Source organism: Thalia democratica, chromosome 2, assembly GCF_965202585.1.
Source record: "Thalia democratica chromosome 2, ktThaDemo2.hap1.1, whole genome shotgun sequence".
Lineage (NCBI taxonomy): Eukaryota > Metazoa > Chordata > Thaliacea > Salpida > Salpidae > Thalia > Thalia democratica.
In genome coordinates this window covers 74,531,641-74,558,422 of record NC_139166.1, presented here as the reverse complement: position 1 = coordinate 74,558,422, position 26,782 = coordinate 74,531,641, and positions in this window count along the sequence as shown.

Sequence of the window (26,782 nt, the reverse complement as noted above, 5' to 3'; positions counted from 1 at the left end):
GCATTCACAAAAAAGTTTAAGATATTTTGTTGCTTCAAGCTACACACCAAACTAACTAACTGCTTACATATAAGCCGCCTGTCATGTTCTGATGTTTTGTTGCATCAGTATTTAGTTTGAAACATTTCGTAATGTGATTTTCATTGGCTCGTACATTCAACCGTATTAACTCTAAATATGCTCTGAGCTCAACTTTAAACAATAAAAAATGCAAGTAACCATTCAAAAGTTTTTAATTTTACAACATATGTAAAGAGTTGCATTTCTGAAATGCTTATTTCATAGTTTAAATGTAAACAAATGTAAATTAGTCGCGTGTACAAAATGAGCCAATCACAGTAGGTGTTTAATTTTAACTGACGAAAATGACTCTTATTAATTTACAAAGGATTTGTTTTTGAAAAAATACTTTTCAGTATGCTCTTTTTTACTAACTAGATCTGGGTCCGGCCAGATCTCTGTTAGGATCCGGCCGGACCCGGATCCGGACTTTTTTTTTCAAATTAGAATCCGGCCGGAACCGGATCCGGACTTTTTTTCTAATTAGAATCCGACCGGAACCGTATCCGGACTTTTTTTTTAAATTAGAATCCGGCCGGATCCGGATATCAGAAAAAATGGCAATATCCGGCCGGACCCGGACCTGGATAGTGAGTCCGGTACATCACCAGTAATAACTCTATATTTCAGTTAACTTAACTTTGTTGTAATTATCAAACTTAAGTATAATGTTTTGTTATCAAGTTTATAACAGATACTTAGTAGAGATGTAATTAGTTTTTATACTTCTGTTCTACTCTCAGTAATATGTGACTCAGATAAATTACTAAACGCTGATACTTAAAGTATTTTATTGTTGTTTCCATATACATTGCAAATTATGTTATACAAGTTTTAAAAACAAATTGTCTAAATAAGATGAACTTTTTATGTAAAATTTTATTTGTTAACATATGTTTAAATAAAAGTTATAAAGTATAAGATTTATTTAAAAACTTTGGTTAATAAAATTAAATACATGGGCTTAAAATAGGCTTGATACATTGCAGAAGCTATTCAATAAAATAAAATTCCAAAAAACTTTAAGTATTTTAATAGACGATTTTAATTTACATATAAGTTGAACAATTTCGTTTAGTTTTCAGCTAATTCACAATTTTACTTTAAAACTACTTTGTTTATTAAATTTTGTTTGTAAAACTTCCACTAATGTTCATTTTAAGAGATTCTATATCATAAAATATCTTAAAATAGTATTTAATAAAAATATTTATTAATCATATAAATGTTTGTATATCATTAATTTATTTCAATGAAAATAGAGATTAATTATACAAGAGTTATATACCATTTAAGAAACCAATTTACCATGTAAAACGTTTTTTAATGCATCGTTCTAATCAAAACTATATAAAATAAACAAAAGATGTTTAATGCTTTCTTTAATAGTCATTGTAAAAATTATCAAGTTAATTAGTTTATAACATGAAAGTAAATCCAGTGAAAGTTCACAGTGAAATAAACGTGTTTTATTATTGAAATTTTGGATTAATTTATTTTAAATTAAATGAAAAACTTTGAAGTTTGAAACTGAGCGACACTGTGTTGCAGCAACTTAAATGACTTTTGTTAATTTCTAAATTTATTTTAACCTGCAAAGTTGGCATACAAAACCCTTTTCAAAATATAAATTTAAATTTAAAGAAATTAGATTAAGTTTTGTCCCAAAAAGTACTTGAAGCCCTATTTTCTTAACTTTTGTAAGTTTTAATTTTTAATTTCAAAAACTCATGCATTTTTCCAAATACTTTACCAAGTTATAGTTATTAATATTTAATAATTGTACATGTTACACTACTAAAAGTAATAAGCATTTTAAATTAAAGTATATAGTCTGTTTTGTTTATTTTGTTTGGAAAAGCATAATATGTTTAATAAATGGAAAATTATAAAAGAAGTTTCTAGTGTAGCCACATGAAAACGTAAAAAATCATTACTTAAGTTTTACGTTTAAACATTAGCTTTAAAGTTTAGAAAATCGTATCAACTATGTGATACTAAACAAAAAAAATTAAAGTTACTGACTATGTAAAATTTGTAAATACTGTAAGTTTTATAACTAAGATTTTTTTTAAGATTGTTTTTTTGTAAATCTTTATACTAATTAAATTCCACTTAAAACTGATTTGAAAAGTTTTCTGCATAAAATTTTATAAGATAATAAAAACAAACAATAAGATGAATAACTATAACTTAGAATCTGTATTTATGTCAAAAATTAAAATTATGAAAAAAAATTTAAATATATTAACATTTTTTGAAATTTCGGTTTTATTGATTTCATTTTTTTAAAGAAAATAGAATTCAAGAAATAGAAAGCTTTGTACACGAATGAGTTCTATTACAAAAAAAGCATTACATAAAAAATATTACACGCATTTTAAATAGCTCATAAATTTTTTAATAATTTTATGATAAAGTAATAAACTATTGTAGTATAGAAACGTTAAGCAAACACATTAGTAGAGATAAGCAAAAGTAGTTATATTTTTTACAATTAGTTATGCACTTAAAAAAGTTTCTAATAATATGTAGATAAATATAGCAATACACATGTAAATATAAAATAGATATTTAGTGAAAGTGGTTTTTAGCTATTTTTTATGATATATACAATCAAGTAAGAATTAAACTTTTTTATTAATGTTAATAAACTTAAAAATAGTTTTGTTTTAAATTTATGTGTTGAAAAATAAACAAACATAAATTATTACGAAGTTTTAAGACTAAGTATTTAAAAAAAAATTATTTGAAGTCGTTAACTGTTTTACAATAGTTGTTGCTAGTTTTAAAATGCTAATACGTTACTAGTCGTTTTTTTAGTAAACAAACGAAGTTTTTAAATGTTAAACAACATAAACTAATTAAATTAATATTGTTTTTTTTTATTTAAAGAAAAAAAGATTTGTAAAGAAAAAAATCTACTTGATTTTTTTCATTATATAAGTTAAAGTTTTTAGGTTTTCAGCATTAAGTATGTAGAAACTTTTTTAGTAAGTGTAGTTAATCTAGAAATAAAATCTTCATTGTATTGAAAAACTACTAGTTTTATTTTTTAAACCAAACATTGATAACAGCAGAACGAAACTTTTTATTTAAAACGTTATAAATAACATAGTTCCAAACTGAATTGGTACTTAAAAAAGAAACAGATATTATAAAAGAACTTCCTTTAAAAAATAAATAGTTTTCAAAATCTATATCAGATAAATACACACAAATATGCTTGTATATAGTCAGAGATATGCTAAAAGTGAATGCAAGAACCATAACAACTAAAATTAAAGATATCTGTTTTTCTGAAGAAATTCCTTTTTTCTTTCTTCGATTTAAGGACTTAGACCTTTTATGAAATTTGTATAAGCTACACAATGACAATAAAGTTGATAACCACAACAGACTAAACATGATCAACAATATTACAGCTGTGGTAGTTCCGTTTACAGAACTTGTTTGACTGGAATTGTACAAAACTTTTTCTACGTAAGGTTGCAATAACCAACAATAGCTTGTTGCATCAGTTAAGCTAAATGATACAGTTTGAACTGCAGCACTTAAAATCCATACAATAAAAGAGACAATTTTTGCTATTTTAATATTGTCTATTTGCTTGTATTTAAAAGGATACGTCATAGCGACAAATCTATCAATTGAAGAACATACTAAAGAAATAAATGATACAAAGAGAGTAGTAGGTGCTACAAAATCTAAAACAAAATATAAAGCATCGTCAAACCAGCTCCGATTTCTGGAAAAAAAGTTTTTAGTTAGATCCACATTTTGTACTATAAAACTATAAATTGTGGTGTTGTTTTTATAAGTTGATACAACAGATTTTCGAGTAACATTAAATGTTTCTCTTAAACTAAGCGGATCTAAATTCCATAAATTGAAACAACTGTCCAAAAAAAACAAACTAATAGAAAAACCCCAAATAATATCTGAAATTGCAATAGAGCAGTTATACACATACTGACTATGACGTAGTTGTTTAGATTTGTAAACAACAAAAAGCACGATAAAATTTCCAACCACTGATATTGTCCCGATTAATAAATAGAATGTCATCACTGCAATGATTGTTGCTTTCATTCTAAATTAGAAATATTCAAAATTAGTCGTTAATGATCTATAAAAATAATTATATACTATTTAATAGTATTTCTTTACATTTTTATTTACTTTTATTTCTAACAATAAAAAAGTGTAAGTTACATGTTATTCTAACAATAACGAAATAAATAGTTTAATTATAATATTGTTCGTCTTACCTAGTATTTAAAAAAACATTTTTGATGTTTTTTAAAACTTGGTCGGAATGAATAGTATAATTTTCAGAAGATAGAAACCACAAGTCAACTTTGTCGATTTCAAAAATAATTTCTGTTTTATGTTCAAAGTAAAAGTACATCTTGCATAACATCGGTAAGCTAATACATACTTCTTTTTCGCTTTCACTAGGATACGTTTTAAAGATATTTCTTTTGTCACAGTTAATATTAAGATACTGTGAATTGAAAAAGTCTTTGATGTCGTTTCTAATATCGTAATAAAGTAGTAACCCTGTCAATGGAAAATCTTGATTATGTCTATTAGACAGAATTATTTTGGATTTTTCCCAGAATAACGAAGAAATTTTGTTTTCATGAATAAAAGTTCTACATTCTAAATCTTTCTCAAAAAATTTAGTAATAAGTTGTTCTTTGTCATAGCGATCAAATTCAAGATACGTCTTGCAAAATTTACTAGAACTTTTAAACTCTTTAACAGTTATATTAAAGCTTGAAGTGCAAATATTTTCAACATTTTTTTGGTGTACAGAAAGTTTAAGATAAAAAAAATCTCTAACGTCTCTTGAAATATCGTTATAAAGGTTTTCTAATAAATTATTTTCATTACTAATACTGTATAACATGCTCAATAATAAAGCTGTCTCATTTTTTTTCACAAATCCGATCATATTTTTAAACCCAATATCTTTTAAAGACCACGAAGCAAAACTTTTATCGTATTCATGGGAACTTCTAATACTGTCAAAAATTTTCACAAACATATTCATTTTGCTTTCTATGATAGTTCTAAAAAAAATTTCATTTCCATTTATTAATATATAATACTTTTCGCAGTATATATCAAAGCTATTGATGTCTTTTACAATCATACTAGGTGTTGTTTTGCAAATATGACCAACATTACTAATGTCTCCAACTAATTTTACTTCAGAAAGTACTTCAACACACGTTTTTGTATCAATGTAAAGTCCTAGTAGCACATCTTTTTTCTTCTTAAAATCGTTGTAAAATCTTGCTAATGACTCTTTATTGTTTGTAGAATCGTTATTAAGTGTTGGTAAAACCGTTTGGTTATTTTTTGTAAGTCTGCACAAGTTTAAAACTTGATTTTTATCTTTGAATTTGTTTTCTAAGTCATGTGAAATTTTAGTACTGCTATCTTCCATCGTTTCTTGTATAAATCTATTGAGAATATTTCTATTAAGATTAGATAAAATTTTACCCCGCGGAGCAGACATATGGCTTAGCAAATCTAATAATGACACACATGAAACTTCGATGAAAATAAAAAGTTGAAGAGCTAATGGCGAAAAAAAGTTCATTTACTTTTTTTAATAACAACTGCTAAAATGTTTTAATAAACCGTAAAATAGAAACTATAAAACTGGCTAAATTAAAATTATTACTGATCACTTTTTGATATTAAAAAAAAAACAGTTTATATTTTACCAGTTATGAAGTTAATTACATTTTGACATAAAACAATATTTTAAATGTCATGTAAAACTTAGTTTTTAATGGTGACTGCTTAGTATTATGATTTTGGCTACAGTTTTGGGTTAAAAAATCCAAAAAGAAAAAATTGAAAATATCTTGAAATTAATTTAGTATCAGTTAAGAAGTTAGAAAATAGTTTTACATAAAAACTAAATATAGCAACTCGTTATGCTTAAAAATATGTAAACCTTAGTATAATAAACAACTAGACAATATTGAATAAATACCTTTACATAATCATCTAAATAAATAAATTTGTTAATAAAATCTTATATACGTATTTTAACGTAAGAAAAATATTACTTTTCTAAGATTTATTTATTAGAGATCAGCTTTTAAGAAAAGACTACAAATGTTTACCTTTAATCATAGTTTTTTAGTTTTATATTAAGTTTATATAAAATTTGTAAACAACATCAAGTATATAAAAAAAGTGGGAACGGGTCACTTTTGCACGAGCGTCACTTTTGCACGAAGACACTTTTGCACGAGGGGACACTTTTGCACGAGCGTCACTTTTGCACGGGGGGTCACTTTTGCACGAGGGGACACTTTTGCACGGCGACTCTTTTGCACGGAGGGTCACTTTTGCACGAAGGGACACTTTTGCACGGCGTCACTTTTGCACGCAGGGTCACTTTTGCACGAGGGGACACTTTTGCACGGCGACTCTTTTGCACGAGCGTCACTTAAGCACGAGGTGACACTTTTGCACGGCGTCACTTTTGCACGCAGGGTCACTTTTGCACGAGGTGATACTTTTGCACGGCGACTCTTTTGCACGGAGGGTCACTTTTGCACGAAGGACACTTTTGCACGGCGTCACTTTTGTACGGCGACATTTTTACACGTCAAAACTTTTGCACGACGTTACATTTGCATGACGACATTTTTGCAAAGCGTCACTTTCGCACGGCGTTATAATTTCACTGGTATACTTATGAACTGCAAAATTTTAAATAATCAGTCAATTTTGAACGGAACTTCACTTTTGCACGCTTCTAATTTTTATTTTCTTAAATAAAAATATAATAGATTTTTTTTTGTCAATTTAAATAATATTCGCTTTTAAACGCAAGTTTTTTTGAATCAATAAAATGTTGTAGTTTTTTAATGAAATTTTAATGTAAAGTTTTTATGAAATTGTTGTTGAAAAAATTTATTTTACAAAATAAGTTTCGGTCTAATACCTCGTCAGTGCTTAAATAAATTTCTTAAATAAAAGTTTTTATCTTAAGTTTTACGGAGAACAATATAATTACGTACCACAATTCACTTATTCATATTTATAATCTTAATCAAAATAAACTAGATGAATAACAAACTATTTTGAATAATTTAAATAAAAATTATCTGAATCTCGTTAAATTTTAAAGAGAAAGATAACCTTAATTTAGTAAGGCTTTGAAACACGAATCTTGAGTATTATTTTTTATTTATATTCTCTTGATGTTAAAATTAGCAATATATAGTTGTTAAACAAATGGTTAAAATTTATTTTAATTTTAAACGATTGTTAAAATAAAACAAAAGATTTAGTTAATTTTTGAATTGTAAAGGTATTTCAGATTTTACTTGACGTTTATTTTTCAGTCTATTTTTTAATTTAGCGTGAGAATAAAAAGAGCAATAAAATGATTTGAACTTGGATTATTTCAGCTATATAACTTTGCATGATCATGATAAGCCAAAGAGAAAGTAACATTTGGAAGTTTGAACTTATGTTAAACGAAAATATACCATATTAGTCTTCAACCGCTGCAACATTTCAATAATGAGGCTTGGCAGAATTTTTTTTTATCGGTCAGTTGAAATATGGAACAAACTTACAAATGAATTAGTTTCTTGCAAAAATTTTAAAGAATTTTGATTGAAGTTAAAATTTTTTTATCAAAATTATATTTGTGTTAGTAAAATTAATAAGTAATTTTTATCAACCGTTGATTTAATTTTAAGATTAAGCTTAGTTTATAATTCAATTTATTTTATTAGCAGCACCTTTACTCTATTAATAATGAGTCCTTTTTCAATGTATTTAATGATTACTCATCTAGCCAGTCTATTTTTAATGTCTTTGGAGCGTTAGGTTTTTATTTTTGTTGTTAATCAATGCGTTTAAATATTTGACGTTCATCGTTCTACATCAAAGCGTAAATAAGTATAAGTGTGTGCTTAACATTTTGCTTTTTATGTTAACCTATAAGTTTTATATCAAACTATGTTTTTATATTTGTTTTAATAAATAAACTTCTTGTACTAATTTTATTTTTTTATTATGCTTCTTTCAGTTTAAGTGGTCTAGGTTTTGATGCCTAGGTCCATCATATGGACAATAAACTTGTAACTGTGTAGTAAAATATATAATATGACATAGTTGTTGACTAATATATTAAAGTTCAAAATAAACTAGAACAACTTACTTACACTCAAAGTATTTTTTATCCTAGTTTATAAATTAATTTTTTTTTTGTCCCTGGTACGAATTTTTTATAAATAATTATATTTTATCTTTCCTTAGTTTGTTTCTAACATTAACTTTTACTGTTTAAGATTTTAAATCTTTCATTTTTTGCCTTTAATATAAGTATGTTAAAAATTTGGTACTAGCTAAAGAACTTTTTACCAAAATAAAAATTGATGTTCAGTGCGAAAAAATCATTGTGCCAAAATGTCGCTGGGCAAAATCTTCATCGTAAAAATGTTACGTTGTGCAAAAGTACCGTTGTGCAACAATGCTGCCGTAACAAATGTCTCCTCGTGCAAAAATTACGCCGTGCAAAAATGACCCCGCGTGCAAAAGAGTCGCCGTGCAAAAGTGTCCCCTCGTGCAAAAGTGACCCCCCGTGCAAAAGTGACGCCGTGCAAAAGTGTCCCCTCGTGATAAAGTGACGCTCGTGCAAAAGTGACGCCGTGCAAAAGTGTCCCCTCGTGCAAAAGTGACCCTGCGTGCAAAAGTGACGCCGTGCAAAAGTGTCCCTTCGTGCTAAAGTGACGCTCGTGCAAAAGAGTCGCCGTGCAAAAGTGTCCCCTCGTGCAAAAGTGACCCTTCGTGCAAAAGTGACAGTCGTGCAAAAGTGTCCCTTCGTGCAAAAGTGACGCTCGTGCAAAAGTGACGCTCGTGCAAAAGTGACACCCACCCAAAAAAAGTGTACCTGGCTCCTTCGCTAATTACAAATTTAAACTTAGTACAATTAAATTTAAGATATAGCCTTTTATTTTAAGGTAATTATTAACCTTCATATATTAAATTTTTTTTAAAGCATTATGAAAAAACTAAAACTAAACCTTAAGTACATATTTCACAATTTAGTAACTTTAATAAAAAGTATCTTAGCTCAGTAAACAAATGAGTGCACAAACTATTTAGAAAAAAACACTTGTGAAAAATACTGTACTTAAAGGTTTAGTTTTTAATAAAATGAATAATATTAAACTAATCAAAGTATTGAATTGATTTTTTTTATAAATATGAACAATAAAACTAAACAGATCTATGCTAAACTAGTCAATAGAATTTTTTTTTATGTACCAAAGGTTATATCATGCAACATAGAAAAAAGCGCTTTTTTAGTTCTTAAATATAGAAAAGAGCACGAAAATTTTCTTGAAGTTAAGGTCAAAGTAAGTATAAGGTTTTGTTAATAAATGTTTCTAGCTTTAAAATTAATTTTTCTACATTATAAAAAAACGAAAAAACGTGCTATTTTCTAATGCAAAAGTATAAAAAATGTGTTTTTTAATTAAGATTAGTATATCACCTACTAAGTTAAATAAGCTTTTTTGCTTTTACACTATTGCCTTGTCAAAAATTATTTTTACAAATACGTTATATAAAAAAGTTTAACGTGTATAGTTATTAAATAGTTCAACTAAGTATTTTAACTATTAAATTTGTCAAATACTTAATATGTCATTACTTTATTTATACTGAGTAAATATTATAAATTAATTCGACTACAATTGTAGTTAAAACAAAAACCGTCTGCGTTTGAAAGTTAATATATTGTTGCATTTAAATAAAAAAAATATTTAACTGCGTACAGTTATGTGCTGCTTATAAAATTGAGTACTTCACTCTACTTAAAATCGATTTAAAAACGTTACAGCCAAAAGTTTTAAAAGTACGTCTTATGTTTTTATTGACATAATAAAATATAAGCCGTTATAAAAATCACAGTTTAATTAATTAATCACCTTTATTCTGTAACTATTTTTCAGTCTAATTTGATTTTAAATTAATTATTTTTAAGAATATATTTAAGAGTTTTAGCTTTATTAGTTTAACAGCTTTATCGCGAAGCAAATAAAAAGTTTATAGGGTTTGTTCAAATAAAACTTTTTAATTTAAACTAATTTAGTAAACTAAAGTAAATTATACTTTCAAACAATCAATTAAACAAAAAAGGACTCTGAGTTTGATTGTTTGAAAAAAAAGTCTGTTTTTGTAAAAGGAGAAATAAAAAAAAAATTACTTTAAAGTTTGTTTAGTAGACTAAGCTTCGTTGAAATACCGTAAAATTTTAGAAAAACTGTGTCATAAAAAATCAATCAAAAATTTTGCAACTAGTTGTAAAAAGGAGCAAAATAAACTATTAAAAAGCTAAATTTATAACTTAGTAATGAAGTAAATAAATCATTACTTTCATTAAAATTAGTCTGCAAAAAAAACGTTCAAAACTGAAGTTACTTAAACATAAAAATAGAACATGAAAATCTTTTTTTAAATTTAGAAATTGTACATATAAATAACTTTTGCAGCTTTCCGAAAATTATTGATTTTTTTTTTATGTTACAAAGCTTGAAAATTTGTATGAGGTTTACTAAACTAATTTTCTTATAGTTCGTTCGAAGATTTTAAATAAAATTAAATTAATAGTTTAAACATTACTTGCAACACGTAAGTCTTCTATGTTAAAGAAGGTATGATTAACATTTATTTTTTCGTAAATATAGAGTAAAGATATATAAAAGATCATTTTAATCAGAGATTATGCTGTAGTAGCTAGTTGACTCCTCTAATATAAAGATAAAGTAGGATTTATTTATTATAGTATAGGTTTGTAAAATAGTTATTAAAGATAACTTATGTAACTGTTTATTAGAAGTTTATCTTTATACTTAAATTTAAACACAGTTACAGTTTTTAAGTAAACTAGTTCAAAAGACAAGTTTAATGAGTATAATTAAATAAATTCAGTCAAAACTAAATTATCATACATTTTGTTTGTTTAATTTAGATAAAAATGTCAAATTCGTTGGACTCTAAGCAACCATTAGTTAAAAAAATGTCTAAAAGATTTTTTTTTAACTTTGAACTTTTATTTTAGTGGACAAAAATTATCTAACACACTACAAAGATATTATTTAATACCAAATAAGAAGATATTTCATTCAATGAGGATAATTTTTAGAAATAGCAATCTAAAAATGCTTAAAAGTTGCTAAATCAGAAAGGGTTTGCAGAAAATACTATTTGTTATAAAATACTTTTTAAATAAATTCCACGTTAAAGTCCAAAACAATTTTGAACTGTAAAGTTTGAACGTATTAAATAAATTAAACCTTTTTGCGTTGTTGCAGTGAAATTGTAAAAAATTGATTAATTTTAGTTCTCGGCATAATAAAAGTAGTCTTAAAAATAAATCTATATTTGTTTTGCTTTAAATTCTATTTACACTTTTGCTCAGTTTGTTCGTACAACTTTTTAAATATGAGTAACAGGTTTTATAGCTACACAAACCTGCGCTTTGCATTTTGACAAGTTTTTAAATACAACTCCTTGCATTACCAATGTTTAACACCAGTGTTGTCTGTTTTAAGTTTAAAATTATAGTATTGATAACTTAATGAACCTTAAAAGCATTATTAATTTTTAAAAAACTTATAATTTTTTATGCAATTTATTCTAAGTGATTTCAGAACTATTATTTTGCATATATCGAAAATATTTTAAGCACCATAGTAGAATACAACACTACTATAAACACATCACTACAACAATCACATCACAATAGATTGCGGTAAAACAACTTTCACATCACAGTATCGTAAACAGTACAACTAACACATCACAGTAGGATACAACACACCAACTATTACATCACAGTAGACAGCAACGGTACAACAAGCATATCACAGCAATTTTACTGAATTATCTTTTATAGTGGTTGTTTTAAACTTTATTAGATAAAAACAGGTTTGTACGCAAATTTTAACGAGGTTTAATAGTAAAGAAAGTAAGTTGTACTTAAGCATTAAAACGGGCTATGAATTTTTGCATTAATGTAAAAAAAAAAAGATTTTTCCAGGTAAAATTAAAGTTAAGAAAACATTTAATAAGAGCTAATATGTACTACATATCACGTTTGAATATAGTGATATAAAATTAATTATTAAAAAACTCAATTTTAGTTCAATAGTAAAAATTATTTTCAATGCCAAAATATTAGTCACGGGCCAGATACTTCTGTTTAAGGGCCAGATTCACAAGGCTTTTCCCGGGTCTACTTCACAAAATCAATATTAATTATTTTAACTCGGTAATTTATTCATTTAGTTGCCTCTACAATGTACAATCTTAACCTAGTGAAAGTCTTACATAAGTAAGTTCCTAACCGATATTTATTTATATAAAATGATAGTATTCTTTTTCGGGAAGAATAATAATTCGAAGCTTTTAGTTTAATCTTCATCGACAGTTTATGAAGTTCAAATAGTTTTACTGCGTTAACAACATTGTTTATTTCAAAAATTTATTGTACTGATATATTTTTAAGAATTTCATCAAAAATTTCAACCTAAAAATTTTTAAGATAAATCACGATCTAGTAGACTTGTGACTATGACTTGTTGGTCTTGATTTATTGTTTACTTTAAAACTTCACACAAAAACACGATCATACATTGTGTAACACATTTATAATTTTATTTGCATTGTTGCCGTCTACTTCGATATTATAGTTGTATTGTTGCAATCTACTGTGATGTGATAGTTGTATTCTTGCAATCTACTGTGATGTGATAGTTGTATTGTTGCAATCTACTGTGATGTGATAGTTGTAATGTTACAATCTAATGTGATGTGATAGTTACAATTTACTGTTATGTAATAGTCTTGTTTTCTTCAACTTATTAGTTTGTACTTTAGTTTAAGCAATCAGTACTAATGATAATTAAAGTATTACTTTAAATTTTTTATCTTGTTTAACTTCATTTTAAAAATAACAAAAGAGATCGATTTACTTAATTAGTAAGAAACTTACTTTTATAAATTTATTTTTAATCTTTTTTTAATTTACCTTACAGTTAAATTACAAGTTGTTTTTAACTTTATTCTAATCGTTTAAAATTTTACTATTTTGTAATTAGAAATGGTTAAGTTTATTTTTTTTTAAATAAAGTAAAAATCTTAGAAACAGCTTCCTATATTTTGTAATTATTTTTTGTGTCCCAAGTTTTTTGATAACTAATACTAATAGTTTTTTTAAATTTTAGTTTAAATAGTTTTTGCTTTTATTTTTAATCTAAGACTATTACTTAGAACCTTTAAAATCTTAAAGTTTGTGGTATAAAAACGATTACCTATGACTGCATACTTTTTTTCAATTAAATACGCAACACTTTTACATTTTATAATTAGATAAATGTTAAGCATTTTAGTTTTTCTGAGAGTAGTTGTACTGACATTAAAAAAAACATAAACTTTTGTGTTAGTTTTAGTAAATTTACTTTAATTATTTGTGATGTTTTTTTTTTTTTTAAATAACATTAACTTCAATGATTATCGTAAAATTACATCTCGGTTTAAATTAAATTTAATGTAGCCTATACACAAATTTAGAATTAATTTTTTAACTTTTAAAACAGCTTTTCTTGTAGCATAAAAAACAAAACAGTTTCCCTTTTTCTAACAAACTATTTCGTTTTATTGTAAAAGTAGTTACAAACTAATTTTGTTCAATTTTTGTTAAATATAATTTTATCAAGTATCTTTAAGGTGTAAAATATTTTAGTGTAATTCATACTATGTCATATACCTCGAAGTTTAAGCAAATTAGGTAGAACTAGCACAATTCTGCAACTTAAGTAAACTTAGGGAAGTATAATGTTAACAAAAAATAATATTGACAAAGTAAACTTTTAGATGTTTTAAAATAGTTATTTTTGTCACCTGACAATGGAGAGCATTTTAAAGTGGTATTTAGAGTCATAAATATCCGATGGTGTTTTAAGGTCAAAATTGACCTAGTCTAAAAATTAAATGCAGTAGTGTTAATTCAGCTAAAAAATGCTTTACATTATGAATACTTAAAGAAATCGTATGCTAGAAATTTTTTATAAGATTATACTTATATAAGTTGTTGATCACAAGACACTAGCAAGCATAAAAATTGGTTTCTTAAATTTAGCTTTCTCATAGTGTTTACTACACGACCAAAATTAACTAAAAACAAAAGATAGTAGCACTAATATGAATTAGACAAAAAAAATCTGTAGTCTAAAAGTTTTAGGTGCAACTTACGGGAGTTTTTAAACTTACAGTAGATATAATAAAAAAGGTCACATAGGGTTACTCTTTTATCGAAGTGAACTGAGAAATTTTTATTATATAAAATTAAAATGCTCAAGTCCGGTAACAGATAAATTTTTGTACATTTGGTCCACCGACCATGCATACTAAATTATTGTAAAAAACAACATTTTTTTGTAAAAGAAACTACAAAGTAGAAAACTAAGGATTACAGTATTAGCTCACTTCATAAGCTAGTAATCGTGTAGAACATTGAGACGAGTAACAACTTAATTGCATTTTTATTTTAAATGCTAAAATTAATAACAACTACTAAATTGTGTCTTTGAATTTATTCAATAAAGAATACAAGACTAAAATCGTTAAATAGTACCAAATGTAAAACTGTAAAACTTATTAAAAGTCAATAAGTTCGAAATTAGAATAACACAGCTTATTTATTCTTCACCGCTACTGTAGTCAATAACAAGTGCTTCAGAGTCGTACTCTAAATATTCTAGACTCCAAAAACATTTACAATTAGCAGTTGTTAATTCCTCAGAAGGCTCAGTTAGTTCTTCAAAAGAAACATTATTTTGAAAAACGCTGCCATTAGGACTGCAATCTTCGTTTAGATCTGCAACCCTTGGTTATCCTTTTGTGGGAAGGTCAATTTTGTACAACTGGTGTTTGTTAGACTTGTCTTTAATTCTATCACAGGCTCCGTCGATTCTGAGCCTTTCATTTAGAATACACCGACGTTTTCCTCGAAGACACATGTGTCCTGTATCTTGTATTGCTTGGCAGCTGTTTCCCCATCTTCAATGTCATTTGGGTCTTTTCTTCTTTTTCGCTTTTTAGTCATTTCAGACTCAGCCTTTAGTTCTTCAGTGGATTTTTCCTCACTAATTTTCACATAATTGTCGCAATGTAGGAGGTCGCCATAAAGTTTTGTTTGAAAACTCATACTGTCTGCTGGAGCAACCTTGTCGACATTTTGGCTTTTTGAAAGCTTCCTTAAAGCTTTAACAGCCCTGTAATAAGTTTTAAGGTTGAGCTCTTAATATTAAAAAAGCGCTTTACTTCAGTTACTTGGTATTATAATTATTTTTATAACCTTTCGAAGTACACTCTACTGAAAACAAAAATTAAAACACTTTTTAGTTTTATATCTCTACAAAATTTAAGATTTATTTAAAGCCATGAACTTACTTCTTTAATTATTTCTTCAACAACCCGTTTTTAGAAAAGGCTTTTTCATATTTTTAATACAGTGCTCTTTTTTCATCTAGCAAGGTTCCTATTTCTTTTTCGCATCGTAAATAACAATTTGCTAAATCATTCAATTCATTTTCTAATCTTTTATTTTCACTTAGCAAATGATCTGTTGTTAACAAAAAGATTAAGTTAAAACTAAACCAAACTTTTTACTAAACATAAAAAATAAAAGTATTAGCCAGATATTTACATGAACTAAATCATTTATAACTAACACCTTTAACTGAACTTGCTCAAAAAAAAAAAGTCATACTAACAAGAAAAAAAAATTGAAGATTTAAAATCACGTTACCCTTATCTACTTGCTGTTCTGAATTGTTCTCCATTCGAAGTTCTGTTGAGTTGATCATTTGAAGTTCCAAGTCGTTTTCTTTTTGAAGTTCTGAGTTCTTCTCCATTTGAAGTTTTGTTGCGCTCGAGCTCATTGTTGTTTTGACATTGGTATGTATGCCTCTTCAGAAAGCGCTGAAATAAAAATTATATTTTTGATGCTTGAACTTGTGTTGAAAGCATATGTGACGTCACAATTAACCACAAGACTTATTCGGATGTTGAGAGAATTTTAAGTTCGGGAACCCGCATGTCTCGTATCACAGTAAATGAAAGAAGTCTAAATTCTTTCATATTCCATAAAAAAGAACTTTTTTAGAAGCTTGTACAGTTTGTACGCTTTAGTAAAAGAAGCTGTAGTTAGTGATTTAAACTGCATAAAAGTTTTACTTAGACATTTGTTTATTTAGTATTTTTAGATGAGTTTTTATTTACAGTTACAAAGTAAAACGAATGGCTGCTTTTGTGTCAAGTCAAATAAAAAAAACTAAGAGTGGTAAGAATACAAATAAAGTTTGAAAAATTTATCCTTACATAGCAACTCGACTCTATGAAATGCAAAGAAGAAGCGGTTTTTGGAATGATACAAAGAACTGCAACAACGATTTATAAAGTTTTAACTGTTTTCTTCAACATAAAGTATTAAAATAAATATTTACTTGCTTTTCGTCACCATGCAAGTGAGGTGGTTTTAAGAAAATATTCTTTAAAGTAGAACCATCTCTGTATGATCATGCAAGCTACTTAAAGAATGTTTCCATTAAATTTTCAATCATGAAACGGATTTTGCTTTGTAACGGTTTTAAGTATTTTCTTTTGTGCATAATAGTCTATTTTTTATAAAAGATGCACTTTTGCAATGTTTTCTACAAGGAAGTGCACGTTTGGAACACAAGGAAAAATTCCCACAACATTCACGAACCCAACCACAAAATCCCCGAACCGACTGTTAGTTTTTTCTGTCGATAGAAATTAAATACATGCACTTTTTGTTTGTATTCAAGTTTGGTATAACAATCATACAAATTAAAAAAAAATTTTTTAACTTTTAAATGCAGTTTCAGTAAAACTAAGATAATTTTTTTATTACCTAATGTAAACTATTAAAAGCAGTCTAAAAGATATTTAAAAGTGTCTGTAGCTGTAAAACTTACGGTACATTTTAGTAAAAATGTATAAAAGCACCGCAGTCTGTTTTTAAATTGGCAGTTAATCCAACTCAACATCACCATCTATCGACAGTCAAGCGTGAAAATCGGAATAACCGCTGCTAATTTGGTAGACTGTGACGTCATACAAGAAAACCGTCAACTGCGGTTGCTTGAAATCACGGCAATTGCACTTTTTCGGGGAATTCTAAAAACAGAAACTTGGTCGTGCTTCACTGCAGCGTCAAAGCGTAGGTACGCGACGACGTCATGTCGTTTTATGACGTTACAACGGCGGGGAGAAACTAATTTTTTGGAGTCGGTGAAATAATAGGATCTGATTGGATGTTCGTCGCAATTTGCCATGAAACCGTTGATATTTTATAAACATTAGTAAAATCTGTTAATTTTGATTTTTTTTTGCGATTTTTGATTTAATTTTCGAGTTTTAATTTTTCTCAGTTTGATTATTGAGCCTTAGCTGAAAACTTTGTTTGAGTCTAAGTTGTTAATAACTACTTTTAGCCTTGTTTTACCTCTAAATAAACTATATCAAGATATAAAAAAAGTCTCTTACCTCCTTACTTTGGCCTAAATATTGGATTTTGTTTGAAGTCTTCATTAAACTAAAAGTAATTGTTTGAGTGATAAGCTTGTTAAATAGTTTTGAAAATATATTCAAATTTATAGAACGTTTCAAATACAGATTGATAAACCAAAGCTTTTGTAGTTTAAGTTTTCGAAGTTTAATCAAACTATAAGAACCTGAATGTTATCTGTAAATCGAATAGTTATAAGAAAACAATAATTTCTTACAACGACCTATGACCATTGAAGGTAAATATTCATTAAAAATTATCGTCATGTCTTGGCCCTGTCACCAATTAACCGAAAATTGACGCTTTGAAAGAGATGCTTGACTAAAACTGTCCTCGAACATTACAAAGTACAAGGGTACAACTATCACATCACAGTAGATTGCAACACTACAACTATCACATCACAGTAGATTGTAACACTGCAACTATCACATCACAGTAGATCACAGTATTGTTGCAATCTACTGTGATGTGACAGTTGTAGTGTTGCAATCTACTGTGATGTAATAGTTGCAGTAATTTAATCTACTGTGATGTGATAGTTGTATGTTGCAATCTATTGTGATGCTACAGTTGTTTTGTTGCGATCTACTGTGATGTGATAGCTGTTTAAGTAGATCGCAACAAAACTGTGATGTGATAGCTCTATTGTTGCTATTTACAGTGATAGTTGTATCGTTGTAATATGAATTTTGGTATTCACATAAATAAAACAAAAGTGCACTTTAAAAAAAGATAGTGTTCACCATTTCGCAGCTAACTTTAACAAGCTTCTTATGTTCTTAAATTTTCTCTGAGATTAAAAGTAAGGGATTAAAAAGAAATCAACTTGATTCGATAAATTAAATCGTGATTTTTACTTTTTAGGTAAAAGACCAGAATAAAATATAAAACTATTGTTTTTATTATTAACAACATTAAAAAGTTAAAATGTTTTAAAAATTATTTTTTTTTGTTAACTAAATTCTTACTTTTTATTACTTATATGGTAATTATAAATCTACTTATGTTTATGTAGAAATAATTAATAAAACTAATAAAAATAAAATTAATAGAAAAAATAATAAATTTTATCTATTTGTTTCTCTTGACTTTTTTTAAATTAGTAGATGTTTTTTTCAAAGCTTACTATAGAAAGATAATTGTTTAAGTTTGTAAAAAATTACTTTTATTTTGATCTCTTCTGAATTATTATACATTATAGACTATTATATGTTTTGGTTTTAATAAATCAAATAAAGAGATTTCAACTACTGCAGGAGAAATAATTAAATTATTCTTTTAAGAATTTGTGTTACAAACTAAGTTTCTGTCAAAAATTTCGTCAGTGCTTTAATAAATCTAAAGAATTATATGTGACAGTCATGGAAAATACCAAATTCAATTGAAAACTTGGACTATCTGCTGCAGCAACCGCGTCGACATTTTAGCTTTTTGAAAGCTTGTTAAAAGTTATAAAAATCTTGTAGTTAGTGTGAAGATTGCTCTCTAAATTTTGCATAATCTCATTACATCAATTCAAAAGTTATAAGCTTTTTAATACATCTATTATGTATTCAATTACATCCTACTGAAATATAAACATCACAGTAAGTTTTAATTTTATACATATTGACAAAATTTTAAATTTATTTAAAACTTTAAACTTACTTCTTTAACTGTTTGTTCATCAACTTGTTTTTAGAAGAAACTTTCTCGATTTTTTATACAGCGCTCTTTTTACATTTTGCAAAGTAGTTACTCCTTTTCCGCATCGAAAATAATAGTTGTTAGTTCTTTCATCTCCTTTTTTTACCTTTTGTTTTCACGTAGCAAATGATTTGTCATTGATCAAAAGAGAAAATTATAACTATACCACACTTTTTACTAAAGTTTCATTAAAAACGACATTTATAATTCCAAAAAAATCATAGCCGGTTATCTGTTTAAACAAAAAAGCTTATAACTAGTTTTGTATAAAATTATCTTAAACTTATTTAACTGTAAACAATCCTAAGGTAGTGGCAATATATCACTCAATGTGACCTGAAAAACCAACATAAAATAAAAAGAATGGGAATGACTAAGTCATTTTTATTTAAATATTAACAGGATATTTATGACTAACACTACCTTTATCTACATGCTGTTTTGAATTGTTTTCCGTAAAAAGAACTATTTTAGTTTTATCATGCGTTAAAATCATAACTTTTTTTGTGTTTCCGTACTTAATTAAAACTAATTAATTTTTATTTTCAATTCTCGATATCCAATTAATTGATTTAATTAAACAAAACAAGCAAGCAGCTTTAATTTAATTAACTCTGAAAACAAAAAAATAGTTCTATATTTAATAATATTTCTAATCTAAAAGCCTACCCTGTCAAACAATAATTCTTAGAACTAAAAAAATACAAGTTTCACCTAATTTTGCAACAATTTAATTATTAATGTTCTTTGGTTTAAAAATAAATATTAATTTATATGAGTACGTTTTTTTTTCGTGAAATTTTTTTATATCTGAATGGGAATTTTTGTTCGAAATATAAATATATAATGCTACACTAAAAAAATTCTGCACGTTAAGGATACTTAAAGAAATCGAATATTAAAATAATAGTGCAAAATAAACTTTTAATTCTTTTATATTTGTTATGTGTTGCAACCTGATTTTGACAACTATCTTATAATAATGTTAAGAGTCTTAGCTATCCTAGTTTATTTTCAAAACGACCGAAATTGACCTCATTTTAGAGTTATATGCAATAATGATACTTTACTAAAAAAATACTGAAACTTAGAGTTTCTAAATGAAATATCGTTTTAAGAAAAATATATACATCATTGTTTTAGAATACTTTTCAAAGTTAAATAACTAATACTGCTGATCACACGACAATAAAAAGCATCTAAAAATAATTTTTAGAGCCTTAGCTACCTCATGGTACTTCAAAACTGCGAGTTAAGCAATAATATGAATTCAAATAGAAAAAAAAATAATAGTGTTAAAGTTTACTTTTAAAAGTTGATAGATGGTTTTACCTGTCACACGAAAATGGCAAGTATATTATTATGTTGCTGAGAATCTTTGCTATTTGAAAGTATTCCCAAAACGGCCGAAGTTGACCTTAATTATTAGATATAAACAAAAGTGTAAAGTTAATTTAAACTACTGCAATTTTAGAATACGTACTGAAGTAAATTTTATGGTAACTTAAAATAATTGTCTTAAAGTAAATTTTTAGACCTTAATTTTTTGCAATTTTAGTCATGCGACAATGACAAGCAGTATAAAATTTTGGTGAGAGTCTTAATTGTCCAACGGTATTTCTATGAAACATAAATTTTATGGCCGAAATGTACATAAACCATGAGATAAATGCAGTAATACTTTTCGACAACAATAAAATATATTCCTTAAGAATACTTTAAATTATCGTATGTAAACAAAATACAATACTATTAAAATGAACTTTCAAATGTTATATAATCGTTTCATCGAGTCATAAAATAATAGCAAGCATATTAAAATGTTAATGGGAGTTTTAGCTTTTTGATAAAAGTAGGCTCTCTATTTACACAATTTGTTAGTTGAATTCATAATAATGCAAAAAGGTCAAAAGTTAGGTGAAAATTAGCTATTAAAAGATACTGTTGAAAAGTAGAGACTATCAGCAACATTTTTAGATGCTTTATATTGTCGTGTTAACAGTAATTTTAATTAAATTGCTTAAAAAAAATATTTTAAAAAATATTCTGGTTTGTTAATGTACAATTTTCCTAAGTGTCGTCAAGGTTCAGGATTTTTAAGGGTGGATTTATTTTGTTGCATATATCTCTGAGGTTAGGTTAATTTCAGTGGTTTTGAATTTACCAATAACTCTAAGTAACATTTAAACATGTTTGTCATGTCGTATGATGACAAACAAAGACAATATACCATCTAAAAGTTTACTATAACACTACCATTCTTTTATTAGATACAATTTCGTATTAAACCTTAAGGTATAGCATTTATCAGTTAAATTAATATAATTTTTTAAACCCAGAGTTTAAGTCAGTTTAGCCGTTATATCATTAAGAGAAGTTCTTAAAGGGTAATAAGGAATAGTATAGTATAGCAGATTAATACAATAATCGAAACAAAACTTATATTTTAATCACATCAAATTAAAAAAACAAAAACATACAATATAACTACATCACGCTTTACTAAAACTTCAGTTAAACACACATGAAAACATTAGTTCATAAATCTAAGGTGGTTAAAGCGGGTGGGTGTCACTTTTGCAAGACCGTCACTTTTGCACGAGCGTCACTTTTGCACGAAGGGACACTTTTGCACGGCGACACCTTTGCACGAGCGTCACTTTTGCACGAGGGGACACTTTTGCACGGCGTCACTTTTGCACGGTCGTCACTTTTGCACGAGGGGACACTTTTGCACGGCGACTCTTATGCACGGAGGGTCACTTTTGCACGAGGGGACACTTTTGCACGGCGACTCTTTTGCACGGAGGGTCACTTTTGCACGAGGGGACACTTTTGCACGGCGCCACTTTTGCACGAGGAGACATTTTTGCACGGCGACATTTTTTCACGATGACAATTTTTTTACGGCAGCTTTGTTGCACAACGACACTTTTGCACGGAGAGTCACATTTGCACGAGATGACTCTTTTGCACGGCGTCATTCTGCACTAGGAGACTTTTCTGCATGCAGGGTCATTTTTGCACGAGGAGACACTCTTGCACGGCGACATTTTTTCACGATGACAAATTTTTATGGCAGCTTTGTTGCACAACGACACTTATGCACGGAAAGTCACTTTTGCACGAGGGGACGTTTTGCACGGTGGTACATTTTTGCACGAGGGGACTCTTTTGTACGGCGTCTTTTTTGCACGAGGAGACACTTATGCACGCAGTCATTTTTCTTAGAGGAGACACTTTCTCTAGGCGACATTTTTTCATGATGACAACTTTTTACGGCAGCTTTGTTGCACAACGACACTTGTGCACAACGTCACTTTTTTAAGAAGAATTTTTACACAGCGACATTTTGGCACTATGACTTTTTCGCATGGAACATCAATTTTGCAAGAAGACCAATTAAACAATTAAGCAAAAGTGTCCCCTCGTGCAAAAGTGACCCTCCGTGCAAAAGAGTCGCCGTGCAAAAGTGTCCCCTCGTGCAAAAGTGACCCTCCGTGCAAAAGAGTCGCCGTGCAAAAGTATCCTCTCGTGCAAAAGTGACCCTCCGTGCATAAGAGTCGCCGTGCAAAAGTGTCCCCTCGTGCAAAAGTGACGACCGTGCAAAAGTGACGCTGTGCAAAAGTGTCCCCTCGTGCAAAAGTGACCCTGCGTGCAAAAGTGACGCCGTGCAAAAGTGTCCCCTCGTGCAAAAGTGACGCTCGTGCAAAGGTGTCGCCGTGCAAAAGTGTCCCTTCGTGCAAAAGTGACCCCTCGTGCAAAAGTGACGCTCGTGCAAAAGTGTCCCTTCGTGCAAAAGTGACGCTCGTGCAAAAGTGACGCTCGTGCAAAAGTGACTTGTTCCCGGTTAAAGCACATTATTTCAGCACACCAATTACTGCCGAACGCTCATAACTTTCAAAATGTTGTTTATTTCATATCAAAAGCAAAGAAAACTATTTTTTTTACGTATTCATTGAAAATAATTATCTTTTTCGAATAAACAATGTTGTTTGGAGAAATAGAGAAAATAGTTTTGAGAAAGCTTATCGTTAATTTTATAGTTACAAAAAATTCCATATATATTTACACGTTTTAAAATTATAAAATGAAATGTTGATTTCATTACACTATTTGACTTTTTTTTTTTAAATCGGTGAACAAAGCCTGGTTAAAAACATTTTAAATCTATAAAATTCTACTTAACTTTGAACTTTTACACAAGTGTTAAAAGGGCAGATCAAAAAGTAAGAAACACAAACTTATTATTTCCGAAATTACATATTATGGATTTACCATATATATACGCTGACGCCATACCGAATTATGACGTCACAAGTACAGCGCATAAAAAACAAAATCGATCTACTTCGGTCGTAATCGAAACAACGTCACGTAATGCAGGAGAAAAACCTGATGAGAACTAACGTTCTGAGCAACCACGGCAAGCATCACCACGGCCAGAGTCTACGACTAGCGCCAAAGATCCGAGCCATCTTAGTCAGCACCACATCGGGCAGTCCCAACGGTCAGCGCAATCGCAGCCAGAACCACCAAGGCCAGAGTCAACGGTCAGCGCCACCGAAGCCAGCACCAGAACGATTAGAGTCAACGGCCTGTTCAGAAATTGTCTCCATCGAACCAACAGACGCACGGAAATTATTCTCGTCTACGACCGGAAGCACAGCAGCGACTACAAAAACTTTTTCCAGCATCAGTTCGTCCAGCAAAGAAACAAACTCACGAAAGTTGCCCTTTTCTCTAAAAAAAAAGCGAAGCAGCGACTACAAACACTTTTTCCAGCATTAATTCGTCCGGCAAAGCGACGAACTCACGAAAGTTGCCCTTTCTCTAAACAAAAGCACAGCAGCGACGTCACAAGACGACGAAACTAAAATAAATGTTAAGAGCAATCGCGAAATCTTAACAAAAAAAATACATTTCTTACTTGAAACGCAAAATGATTGCAAATAACAAAAAACCTTTTGAAATTAGCATATAGCGAATTTTTAAGACAAACCACGAATTAGTTCGCTTTATATAACACAAATGGCAATATGAAGCCAAAGAAACTTTAAACAATAATGAAGCAAGGATTTTTAAGACAATTCCCGAATTAATTTGGCTTATATTTCACAAATGGCGTTTTAAAACCGAAACATCTTTAAACAATATCGAAGCACGCAATTTTAAAACTAATCGCGAATTATTTTAGTTCATTTTTCATCGATGGCGCCGTAAACATTTTAGAATCGAAAAACTTATTAGTCAGAAAATAAACCGTTATGAAACTTTGAGTTTCTGTTCAAACGCTTTTTTTAACCGCTGGAAAACTAAACTAAGATGTTATTGAAACTTTACGATTAATTAACTCTTACAGCAGAAAGTTAAGACCACCAAAAGAGTAATTTGTTTTTATTTAATTATAGCAGACAACTAGTCTAAGAAAATTTCTGAATAAAGCTTAGTACGAAATCGAGTCGTAAGAAATTGAAGGAGTATTTTTGAGTTTAAACTTTAACTTAAATTTTACGTTGATTTACTAATACTAAAAAAAAGTTGCCGTAATTTGATAAACTTAATTTCAATTTGTTTTTAACTAAAATTTTATGTTCAAACTTTGAACTATAATATTTACAGTTGTACTATAATAACCTTAGTAATTGCTGGTAACAAACTTTATTACCATGTTTTTTTGTTGTTATTCACTTCAGCTTACTTATAAAAACACTTTTTAATAAGGTCATTCGAGCTATTAAAAATGTTATTCAGTATTTAAACGCTAACAAACATCTTTGTTTTTAACTTTCCTAGAATATTAAAGTTTTAAAAATCATTACAAAGTTCACTAGCTATATATTTTTACAAAAATAAGTTTTAACTTTCGTAATGCATGTAATTGCTTGTTTTGTCAACTAACTCGTGTTAAACGTTAAATGTTTTTATAACGCTAAAAGCTTGTAGAAAATAGTTCGTTTAAACTGAAGCTATAAATGTTTTTAAGTTTCTTATAAACATACTTTAAAGTACTTGAAAATACTTAAAAAAGTGTCTTCTTTTTATTTTATATGTAACTAAATTAATTCAAGTACTTTTTTTGCACTTTCGCACGAAAACGGCTCGTGAATCGAAAGTCATCAAAAAGTCAGCAAAGGAGACGCAGAAATCTGATGTAGCATCAGCGTACGGTGGCCGAGGGGGAGAACAGATGAGGAGACCAAGCATGTACGAGGAGCGTGTACGGGAAACAACAAGGAGCCAGTACTATCAGTGATGAATTTCTGAAAAATTTTTCAGTTTTTTTGTCCTATCGTTAATTTTTCCAAATTTTTAACTAATTCTGCACGTCATCTACGGATTTTAGAGCATTTTCAAAGTAAAGTAATACATTTTTACTAATAACAATAAGTAAGTCGACGACAGTCGGCGGTCATTTTATATTTATGTTTTAATATTAGAAGTTGTTTAGTATCTTTTACAATTTCAAAACTAATTAAAGACAATATTTTTGTTAACCCTAAGTGTAAATTTCAAAATGGCGAAATAAGTGGAGAAAATGTAACACTTCAACAATGTTTTTCTTTCTTTTCTCTCAAAGTATTCAAACCACTTAAATTCAGTAACGCGCTTGTTTTAATTAGTACGTGTTTAGTGTCTTAGTGATAACACGTTTATTGCTTGCAAGTGTTGTGTTCGCATCGTACACTTGTACGATGACGACTGTTTTTTATATGAACTTTTGAATTAAAGAAGATTATTTTGTGTCTTTCAGTCAGCAGTTGTTGTATTTTTATCGCAGTTTTTATACATTGTGAATATACCTTTGTTTCTAAGACTCGATTTCTTTATATAAAATTAGTTTATCATTCTAACAATCTTACTACTTAATTAGGCTAAGCTTAAATGATAGTCTAAATTGATTCGCATTTCATAAGTCAACTTAGCTAAACAACTTAGCTGAGTCAATTCTAAACATTTAAGTAACCGTCACTAATGTTGTTATAACGCGTTAAGTCAGTTAATATCGAGGTTCGCGTAATTAAGTAACAATTAAGCATCAAGTGATCGGCAAACCAAGTAGTAATGTATAAAACAATGAGGAAAAACTAAATCATGTCGTACAAAAAATGCTTATTTTATATCAAAAAACTATTAAAAACTAAAAAGTATACTTTAGCGGACTACGTTTATAAAAATGCATACAGTTGTTTGTAGTATATCAAGACAAAAGTTAAAATGGAATGAAAATAAAACTTTTAGGAAACACAAAATACTACAAATACCCATACGATAGAATTAGTGCGTCGGAGTTTGAATACTCTCTAAGTTTGTCTCGTTACATAAAACATTTTGAGAATTACCATGGGTTTATCTGACCAAACGAAACGTTTATTAAAC